This window comes from Vicugna pacos, chromosome 21 (genome assembly GCF_048564905.1).
Source record: "Vicugna pacos chromosome 21, VicPac4, whole genome shotgun sequence".
In the NCBI taxonomy this organism is placed as follows: Eukaryota; Metazoa; Chordata; class Mammalia; order Artiodactyla; family Camelidae; genus Vicugna; species Vicugna pacos.
This window is the reverse complement of record NC_133007.1, coordinates 17928113-17940186: the sequence shown is the minus strand read 5'-3', so window position 1 is coordinate 17940186 and position 12074 is coordinate 17928113.

Genomic DNA, 12074 nt, shown 5'->3' with positions numbered 1-12074 from the left:
ATAATACCTGTAAAACATCTTACTCAATAAATATTAGCTCTCCCTTTTCCCCTTGTATGCGCAATGAAAGACTCGATTAGATCTCCAGGCCCCTTCCAATGGAAATATTCTGTGTTCGGTCTTATCATCAAGATGACTGTCATAAATTAAGATTAGCAGCAAGTGAATTATAACATATCTCCTGAGTTGAGAACAGGATTGCTTCATGCTTCTCAGAGCATTCTCCGCCTCTCCTTCCTCTCCAAACCTTTTCAAGTGTTTGAAGACGTATACCAGCGTCCTGTCCCTCAACCAAGAGCCACAGGTGAACAGGGAGTGGCCCCAGCCTCAGGCAGAGCCACTCTAGAGTGGGAAGGCTCAGAGACCTCCCAAAGTGCTGTGTCCCTGTGAAGAGGCTCACACTGTGATGCTTCCCTCAAGAGCGGCTTCCTTTCTCTGCTCCTGTTACATCCTCTCAACCCAGAGATGCTCGGCTGCCAGTGTCAAGGACGCTCTGGGTAGAAGCGAATGATTACACAAGCATCAGCTCTTCTTACAAACTCTGACACCTGAGCCCAATGTGCCTAACCTGGAAGACACGCTGTACATCTCTGGAAGCTGACTGGAGTGTCTCTGAGGAGTCAAGAGAGGAGGGAGCCCAGAGTGGACACGGAGCAATCAGACTCAGACAGAAGGACGTCCCTTCCGCCACTAACAGGAGAGGGGTACCTAGGGTTGGGGAGGCTGAGGGAGAAAAATCGAGCAGAAAAAAGAGAAGAGGAGATGGGAGTTGGAGGAATTCTTTCCTGACAGCCTTTACTTTCTCAGTGAAGTAGAGGGGAGGTCATTCACTCGGTGTGAAAGGAGAGGTGGGGAGGAAAGGGCCTTAGAAGAATGGTAAATGTTTTAAAACCTGTTTAAAATAAGAGGCGAGGAAGTAACTAACTAGGGACACATAAAATCTCCAGACTTATGTGAAACATGCCTAAGATTAGAAACCATCATATTTTGGGTTTCCTGAGAAGCAGACCTTGGATAGGGAAGGGCCTCAGCAGGATTCAGAATTTCTGGTCGAATTCCTACTCCTAACACCTTACACATCTGGAACTAGGCAATCTCAGAAAGGGGCCTTCAGTATGTCTATCCGCTCTGTCAGGTTCAGTCCTTCTGCCCTCATCCAAATATCCTAAAAAAAACAACCCACTGATCTTGGCAAGCTGAGCCAATTGTCCAAGGCTTCCAAAGGAGGGCTTGTCTCCCCGCTATACCCATCAACCCTAATCCCTCAGGATTCATCTTCCTTGGGCGTCTCTCATAGATCAACACTGTCACCATCACACCAGCCTCATTGGTGTACAGCTCTCCTTTCCCACCCTAACCCAACACTTCCCTTTTGATCTCGCTGGGGATCAATTGTCACATTTCACAGGGACAATAAAAGGAAAGCAAAAGCAAAAGCAGGTAAGTGGTTGCCTAGAGCCAGGAGTGTGGTTAGGGATGGACCCATCTCATGCAAAGGGGCATGAGGGAATTTTTTGGATGCTGGAAATGTTCTATGCTTTCATTGGGTGGTGGGTACACAAGGGTATACATTTGTCAAGACTCACGGAGATGCATGCTTTGAATGGGGGCATTTTAATGTATGTAAGTTATATATCAATAAAGCTGATTATTTTAAAAGAGGGGTAGTAATCAGCCAAACATGGAGAGTGCATGCCGTTAATCTGCCATACAGGACACGGCCTTCTCTCCAAAGCCTGGGCGGTCTCCCCTGCGTCCCAACATGGCGCACTGCAGTCTCTGCCCTGGCTGTCTTCCCCCTATCTGGGTGGATGGGGACAGAGTATTTCACAAAATCATATAAACACGTTCCACTCCACATCCCTAAATTATTTGTATGAGATAATATATGCTGGAGAATAGGCACTCAGTTACATGCTGAATGAAAGAATCAGTGGTACCAAGCTAGAGTAGATGTGTGACAAACACCCAAATAAATGCGTGAGATTGATTGATGGAAAGATTGGTCGTCTATCTATTTACTTACTGATTTTCACCGTATCAGTTTAAATGACTTCATCCATCACTTCCTTTCAGCTATTTCAACCAGAAGCAGGATCTATTCAACAAAATTACAGGATTAAAAAATATTATAATAGGTACTGGGTACCAAATTGTTAAGTACCAGCATAGATATATGTAGGGGTTCAACTAGTCCTAAGGGAAAAAAAAAGGTTGGGAAAGAGAAAAGGGATTGGATGGTTTAGTTATGATTTAAAGCTCAATCTTAGAAAACATTTTGAATATTTGAGACATTTCACCTTGATATAAAGGACATTGCTTTATTGCCTTTTTTGTTTGGCAGTCAAGGTGCAATGCATCATGATCTAAGGAGGGGATGCAAAGATGAATAGGACATGGTTCTCATCATAAAGTGCAAAAACCAGAAAAAAAAACAATATACGACCAATTAAAGATTAAATCATTATTTGCTTCCAAAATACTAACTGAAGTGTGTCCTGTAATATTCACGGTATTGCATTTTTTATGCAGTGAACCAATGACTTATTTCTATTGCACTCCATTTTTTTATCATTATCTGAGTAATGGGTTCTACAAAAATTCTTCTTAAAGTTGTTAATATTTTATTTTGTGAAGTAAGTTTGCTTTATATATTTCTAAAACGTATTCATTTTCACACCACACGTGGTTTTCACTACTAGTTTAAATAAGTAGCTCATAATAAAAGAGAAAAGTATTATCATATTTCCATGGCCAAATACCATCCCAAATCACTCCACCAAATAGAAACGTTGTGATTTCAAAAGGGACGCACTTTTACCTGACTTTCTGAAAACTGATTGCTTTGGATGACATACTCTAAGTAAATTGCATACGATTAAAATGCAGTGGTAATAATATTCACTGTGGAAGATATTCACAAAATCACTGAAACTCAGGAGAGCTTTTCATGCTTTGAGTGATATGTCCTTTGGTGCCAATTTCACCTGAAACCAATTGAATTCACTAAAGCCTCTCCTCTTTGTCCTCCAGCCACCACTCTCCTCCCCAAGAGGTTGTAATTGCCATTAGGTGGTTTTTTGGTTGGTGGGTTGCGGGGTTGTTTTTGTTTGTTTGTTTGTTTTTGCTGAGTAGCAATCACGCCCATATTTTGAAGCTGGGCTGGGAAGGAGGTTCCTGAAAACTGGTTTTGCAACCCTTGGGCTTCCACCACCTGAGGGAGGAAAAAGGCTGGAGAGGGAGCTGGAGATTCGTAGATTAGGAGAGCGCAGCTGGGGTCGCACACCTGCACTCCCGCACTGTAAGCCCCTGGGAGGCGGCGCTGGCCCACCTCTGGCCCTGTGACAGCACCACCCTCTTCTGATCCTCCAGACCTCTGGGAATGAACCACCACGGCCTTTTCCGTGGATGCGCTGGCCCCTGGAGAGGACGTGTGCCCTGGGAGCTCCCCTTGTGCTTGTCTCAGTGCCCCTCCTGCTTTTGATTTAGGATCTCACACCGAATTCACTCCTCCGAGAAGCAGCCGCTTCATGTGGTTAACCCATTCTCTGCCCATTTGGCTGTTTTCTCACAACAATCCACCTCCCTCCTTTCCACAGGTGTTTCCACGAGACTGATGGACAATCCAGAGTCGCCAGGATCACCTGGGCTTCTATCACACTTCACACCCACAGGCATGAGGAGATCGCTGCCCAGACTCTGAGCACCACGAGGGTCTGGGCACATCCAAACTGGATCATAAAGCCAAGGGCAGAGCCTTGGGGACAGAGGTTAGAAAAAGAGCCATGGCCCAAAGCCAGAGCGAGTGACTGCTGCGGAAGGAGGCTCACTGATAAACCAAGGGCACAAGGAGTGTGGTGGAGGGAGACGCAGGAGCCAGAGCAGCTCCAGAGCCACGGGGCTCCCAGCAGAACGTCTGGGAGGCTAGGAGGGCCCACAGGCTGACCATGGCTGAATTTCCAGAAACTCCCTAGGACCAGCGTGGCTAAGCCCTGGGGAGAAATGTCACGGCAAGCCAGGATTGTGAAGTGGCACGGCAACAGCAAAGGGCCCAAGAAGTCTCAGCCAAGGGCGTGGGAGGCGGAGACACAGCTACTTGCTGAAAACTGCATGTTCAGTGGGGGGAAATCTCTCGGCTCCTGGGAGAGGATTGTTTGTCACCTGGTATCCTGAAGCTTCAACACTGGTGGCCCTGATGTTCAATGGTCGAAGGCTTAGTAAGTGTTTGTAACATCCTAGGATGCCCCTGCCTGATCACAGTAGATTTGACTTCTGGAAGAGACAGTGGATAATCTGGGTAAGTGTTTCAATCCAAACATCATCATAACACATCTAGGTGGGCAGAAAAGTTCTCTGAGACTCTGAGTGAGGGATGTAATCTGAGCCTATGTGATGGATCACCGCAGGGATTGGGGATGAAAAGAGCCAGTCGCCTTGACCTACAAAGTGTACCAGTCAGGCACACTCACCAAAGATGTGCAGGGATGCTTGGGGCCTCTGGTGGACTCTGTTTATCCAAAAAGGTATAACTCAGTCACACGATCACACCACCTATGAGGGAAGATGGGAAATGCAGTCTAACAGAGTGTTACGGACTGAATGTATCCCCCACAAAAATCTGTATGTTCAAACCCTAAACCCCAGGGCAATCATAGTTAGAGATAGAGCTTGGGAAGGTAAATAGTTGTAGATGAGGTCGTGAGGATGGAGCACCCATGATGGGGATTAGTGTCTATTAGGGACTTAGAAGGTCATTATATGAAGAGGAAGAGACCAAGTGTGCACTCTCTCTCTCCCTCTCTCTCCCTCCCCACTCCTCTGTCTCTCTCTCTCTCTTCACGATGAGAAGGCAGCCAGGAAGGGAGCCCTCACCAAGAACCAAATCTGCCAGCACCTTGATCACAACCTCTAGCCTCCAGAAGTTTGAGAAATAAACACTGTTTACACCACCCAATTTATGGTGGTGTGTTTTAGCAGCCTGAGCCGAATAGGACATGGAGTAACAAAAGAAGCGAAGAATGAGTTTTGATATACAGTTAACAGTCTCTTTCACGCTAAGGAAAGTTACATCATGTTCATTATGCCTGAATTTAAGAAGAAAGGGTCAATTCCATTGCAGTTGACCATCAGCAGTGTTCTCCACGTAATGACACAGAGATCATGACATTAGACAAAATAAAGAAAGAAGGGAAAAGAAAGGAAAAACAGTACAATATTTGGCTATGTGATGAACAGTATCTACAAAGCCATCCTAATGTGAACACTGATTATTTGGTTTTCAAACTTTAGGCACCAACTATTAACGAGTCACTGGAGAGTTAACCATGCTTATAGAACAGGGCAGATCATCTTGATTATGGAAAAGTAAAAGCATAGCTGAAAGATGTAGAGAAGTGGGAGAGGGGAGGAGTGGGGAGAGCAAAGTGTAAACACAAAGATCAGATGTGGGGGTGTCAAGAAATACTGCGTCTAGACAATGGAAAAGGTAATAGACGTGAGTAGGTCATTTGAAAGAACGCAGATGGTCTTGGAAGCAGAGAGGAAGGTTATATAAATGTACAGGGTGGGGACAGGGTGTCATCGCATGCAGTCAAAAGGCAGTGTCTGAAACTGATGTATTAAGAAGGAGCATACACGTGATAGAGTTAAGGAGGCGACTACCAGAAAAATCAAATGTAGAAAGTTCAAAAGGAGTCACTCAGGATAGCAAGACTGGGTGGGGCTGGAAACCATTGCTTTTCTGTGGGACCTGATTTACTTAACAACTGTGCCTGAACTATATTAATGACATTTTTAGACATAAGAGAGGCTTGGTTGTGATGCATTTGAGAAAGCTATCTATTCAAAATAGTAAAAATGAAGTATATTGTGTTATTTAAAGGCTTTTATATTTCCAGAAAACTGAGTCATTTCTTGAGGGTATGAGATAAGCAAAGTTTTACTGCACCAGCTCCCATTTCTAACTGAAGGAGGTCACAGTCCACCTCCTCCCTGTCACTATGGAAAACTAGACTCCTGCAGCTTGGTTAAATAAAGAATAACCAGATATCACTTCTATGTGGAATCTAAAAAATAATACAAATCCATGTATATGCAAGACAGAAACAGACACACAGACATAGGAAACAATCTTGTGGTTACCAAAGGGCAGAGGGAAGCCAGGAGGGACAAAGTAGGGGTATGAGGTTAACAGATACAAACTACTATATATAAAAGAGATAAGCAACAAGGATATGTTGTACAGCACGGGAAATTAATACTCATTATGTTTTAATAATCTATAATGGAATAAATCAGCAAAAATGCTGAATCACTGTGCTGTACACCTGAAACTAATACGATAATATAAATCAACTATACTTCAACAACAACAGCAAAAAGAATAACCAATCAAGTAGGCACTAGGTACCCTGTTATTTGGAATGAAATCAGACTTTGCCCAAGACATTAGCCCTAATATCTATTGCTTATCTAGCTTGCAGTTTTATGTGGGTATGGAGCATTTCTTTCTAATCAAGAACCCAGAAAAACATACCTTTGTTCCCCTGGCACCTATAGCCCATGAGCCTCTGTGTGAGATGGCCACATATAAATACTTCTTCCTTCTCCCACAGGACCCTGCTCAGGGTACTCGTGTTCTTTGTGCCTCTGCATCTATGTATGGTTTTGACTTCTGTGGTTCGGGGGGGGGAGAATGTTCTGCTTAGTAAAACCTAAGCAGTGAGCAAAATTTAAACTTTTTATACTGGAGAAAAAAAAAATAGACCTCAGTGAAACAGTGGAGAACCCCAAAATAGACCCCGATGCATATGGAATTTTATTTCACAGTAAAGCTGGCATTTCAAATAAGTCGGGAAATCATAGATCCAGGATTACTTGTGAGTGAGGCAGAGGAAGCTAGACTCCTGCCGCATCCCCTCATTTTGGTGCCTAAAAGATTTCAACCTAAATTAACAAAGATTTAACATATATCCAGGTGTTGAATATAAAACAAGCCATAAAATTTCAAAAAGAAAGCATGAATAAAGGTGGGAAGGGCCTTGCTAAGAAAAATATAAAACCTAAAGCCCATAAAATAGAAACAAAAAAAAGATAAATTTTGATACACAAAATTTTTCTCTATGGAATAAGAGTTGTCTAAACAAAGTCCAAAGACCAATGTCTAATGAAAAAATATATATGTATATATTTACTACATATATGGCAGCATAGGAGTAATTTCTTTAACTTATAAAAAGCTTATACAAATTAAAAAGAAAAAATGACACTCATGACAGTTGGCAAATGATAAGAACTGACTATTTTCAAATAAAAAGTTTCAGCCATCAAATAAAATGAATAATAAAACTTACTAATTCTTATATAAGTGCAAATGAAACAGGAAATATCTCTGAGGTTGAAAAACATGTGACGATGACCATTGTTGTTGAAATGCAGAGATGCAGGCTCCAGGGCACTGCTGTGGGAGGATAAACTGATGGACTCTTGGGGATGAATATTTGGCTGTGGCCATCAATATTCATGGTAACATTGATTTAGCATTTCCACAAATAAGGAGATAAACTATGGCTATGTTTACCAAATCTTGCCAAGATAGTCTATGAGGTTGGGTTCCTTACAATGTTTGTAACAGCAAAAAACATTTTAAAGGAGGGAGAGGAAGAGGAGAGACAACTAAATTGACCATCTGTAAGAAACTTTTTAAAAAAACAACAATTTAACCAGTGGAATCTCTTTAGAGCTGATTCTTTTGTCCTTATGACACATCCTTCATTATTCTTTGAGCAATTTTTACCATCTGGCACATAAAATATATCTTTCAGGCTCATCTTGTACTCCCCCCCACCCCGTATCTGCAATCAGCCATTTATCCAAGGATCCCTGGTTTCTTTTGGTGGAAATTAGTATTTAGAAACCAAGATCTGGACACTAGTTATTCTCATTCCTACTGGGATTTTACTGCCTTTGAGTCCTCGCAGGAAATAGGACTAGAAATATGTGAATACACACACACAACTTATAAATCTATTTTTATGTCAGTTTATTTGTACGTATTCAAAACTGTGAGTTCACACCAGTATTTCCAAATCCAAACCAACACCACACGGTTTTGTCCAGCCTGTGCTTTTCCATGCTTATAATTCCCTTCTCAGATTGTGAGAAGTCTGGATTCCATTATTCTCAATATATTTACTTCTTCAGTCAGTTCCCTGTGTGTAAGCAATCTCCTGGCAATTCAGGCTGTCTTCTTGGCCCTGACCGCCCCAACCACGCTGGCTGAGCAATTGGCCCAGTTCCACCAAACACACCAACCACAAAGGTTAAAGCCTCAGCCCTAGCCATTCTGGCCACACTGGCTTATCCTTTGATATTGGCACCACCAATCACGCAGCTAATTCCTCATCTCCACCTCTGCTGACCGCATGGACTGCACCAATCAAACAGATAACATTTTTAAAATCCCAGATAGTGCCACCATGCTTGAAACTGTTGACCGCTGGAGAAGAAAAAAGATTCCAGTGGAACAGAATAGAGAATCCAGAAATAGAGCTAAATAGGCATGGTATTTTTATTCATAATAAAGGTGTCATTTCTGATCAGTGAATTTATATGCAATCTAATCTAATTGAAGAATGTCAGGAAAAATAAGGCTGGATTCATACATAGTTCACTGTTTATACCAAAATTAATTACAGATGTATCAGAGATTTTGCCTAAAGTAAATCCATACAATTTCTGAATAAAGAAGGAATGAATTTATATTAGATCCTGAGTGGAAAAGGCGTTTCCAAGAAAAACACCAAGCCAATGAGTTGCAAAGCAAAAGTTTGATAAATTTTTTTGAAGTATTGTCAGTTTACAATGTTGTGTCAATTTCTGGTGTACAGTATAATGTTTCAGTCATACATATACATACATATATTTCTTTCTATATTCTTTTTCGTTATAGCTTACTACAAGACATTGAATATAGTTCCCTGTGCTATACAGTAGAAACATTGTTTTATCTATTTTACATGTATTATAGTTAATATCTGCAAATCTCAGACTCTCAGTTTATCCCTTCCCACCCCCTTTCCCTCCTGGTAACCATAAATTTGTTTTCTATGTCTGTGAGTCTGTTTCTGTTTTGTAAATAAGTCCATTTGTGTCTTCTTTTTAAGATTCTACATTTGACTGATATTATATGGTATTTTTCTTTCTCTTTCTGGCTTACTTCTCTTAGTGTGACTATCTCGAAGTCCATCCATGTTGCTGCAAATGGCATTATTTTATTCTTTTTTATGGCTGAGTAGTATTCCATTGCATAAATATACCACAACTTCTTTATCCAGTCATCTGTTTATGGATGTTTAGGTTGTTTCCATGTCTTGGCTATTGTAAATATTGCTGCTGTGAACACTGGGATGCATGTATCCTTTTGAATTAAGGATATTGGGAGCTTGAGATTTGCAGATACTAACTACTCTATAGAAAATAAACAAGTTTATACTGTATAACACAAGGAACTATATTCAATATCCTGTAGTAACTTACAGTGAAAAAGTATATGAAAAGGAATATATATATATATATACATATACATATATATATAGAACTAAAACATTATGCTGTACACCAGAAATTGACACAATATTGTAAACTGACAATACTTCAGTTTAAAACAAAAAGAGCAGTTCTCTCTCATTAGAAAAATAAAATAAAATGTATAGACTTATTAACCCAACAATCCCACTGCTAGGGATTTACCCTAAGGATATTCTGGCAAAATATGCCACAGTATCTCTTCAACTCTTCAAAGATATTCACTGAAGCCTTTTTCATAATAGAGGGGGGAAAATGGAACCAACTGAATTGTCCACCAGAAGGGTCTGGTTAAAGGAAGTGTAGGTAGTCCATCTGCTGTAAAAAAAAAAAAAAAAAGGCCACAGTTAAAGAGAAGAGATAGGGCTCTAAGGGCTAATATGAAATGATTTCTAAAGATTTTTTTATAGTGTTTAAAAGAAAAAACAGTGCATATGGTGGAAACCTTGTCATAAAAAAACATTTTTATATAAAGAGATGAATACAGATAAGCAGCTATGAAAAGTTTTGGTTCTTTTTTCAAATTTATGGAGGCTACTTCAAGGCCATCTGAAAAAACAGACATAGCAGAAAGATAATACTGCCTTTATTCTGATCTTGGTCTCAGAGCTGGGTCCTTCACTGAGAAGGCTTGTTGGGCGTTCTTTGAGCAAGGCCAGTTTTATCTCTTGCAGAGTGAGATACAATCCAGAGATCTACCAAATTCTGGACTCTATCTACTCTATCTGGTCCTCTTCTGCTCGAAAGCAGGTCTGTTCTTACCTGGACTTATCTCTCTGTGATAATTCAGGTTCACGACCCCTTACCCATAATGCTGAGACCCCAAAACCTCTGAAAAACACATTTTTCTGAAGCTAATTTCTGTACATTTATGTTGGTGAAACTTGACCTAAATTGATTTGGGCTGTTTGTAGTCTGTATGTATCCTGCTTAGCATGAATGGTCATACATCTCTCTGCAGAAATAGAAATGTGTTTGATTATGGGATGATGCCCCAGAACCTTCTAGGGTGTTTTGTACTTTATAATATACGTACTGTTAACTTCCTAAATTTTGGAAAAGTTCTGAATTCTCAAACACATCTGGCTCTAAAATTTTGGGACCAGTACCTTACTAAAAGCAGCAAGCAGCAGCCAACTCAACCTAAAATTCTGGCTCTTTCCAGTTGCTTCTTCTACAGTTGCAGGCTCAAAAGAGGAACTTGCATGTGCCTTCCTGGTTCTCACAGTGTGGTACCCCGTATTCCCCCAGCATGACAAGGATCTGCAGCTCTCCACTCCCTCACTGCCTGCTGCCTAGCTGCTGAGCTGATGCTACACATTTTGGATTTTTATTACAGTAGCACCCCTATTCCTGGTTCTAATTTCTGTACTTTTAGAGTAGTCTGAACTGCTGCCATTAGTAGAACACCAAATGAAATGGCTCAATCAAAATAAACCTTTATTTCTCACTCATGTAACATTCTGGAGGAGCTATCCCAGGTTGGCAAGGAGCTCCCTCCCGTATAATCATACTGGGTCCCAGGTGGACAGCTGCTCTGCCATCCAAGTCTACTCTGGTCATCACCGTCTCGCTTGAGAGAAGGGGGGAGAGGCAAGTACAGGCAGTTTCATGGGTCAGGTCTGGAAATAGCATGACTCAGTTTTGTTTACATTCTATAGCTCACACAGCCACACCTGAGGACAAGAAGATTAAGAAATGGAGCGTAGCTGGACAGTCCTTGCCAGCTACCACTGATGAACAGCCGAACATTCCCGACCACACTCATTCTCGTCAGAAATAGGTTGGCGAGATTATTCTTTGGGATCTTTAAGGGTACAAAATATGTCAGAAATGGAAAGGGAGGGGACCAATGGTCACCTGTTAAGTCCAGGGGGAGAATTTAGGGAAAATCTGGAAGGGAGAGGAATGAGAGCAGCTGTGATACATGAGGACCATAACCAGAAGCAGGAAAGAAAGCTATTAGATACATCACTGTAATCTTAAGTCCCCTTCATGGTATTTGGGAGAAATGCAAAGAAAGCTCCAAAATTATTTTGAAATTGCTTTTTGATTAATGAGTTATTTATTTGGTGGCAACATATCTTTGACCCACAATGTGTCATGGATTAACACGTGCAACAAGATGTTAAACTGGATGTTTTGACTGAGACACCATGTATCAGATACCGAAGTAATTAGAGAAACAGAAAATTATAAGCAGGTTTCCAAGAACCAGTTAAACATGCACATCAAAGGTACAAAAGAGTTTAGGAGGCTGACAATTAGAAAGGATGTAGTAAAAGGATTCTGTATTGAAGTTCCCATCCATTGCAAGGGGAGTCAGTGAGTTGTACCTTCCTTTCACCTCAAGCACCTTCAAGAAGACCACTTTAAGAGCTTAACAGTGTTCCCTGGCGTGGAGATGGGAGGATGTATTTATTGGTATGGAGAACGAAAAAAATGGGTGCAAGACCAGCCTGTGCTGAATGCCAGCCTACCTCCTCAGT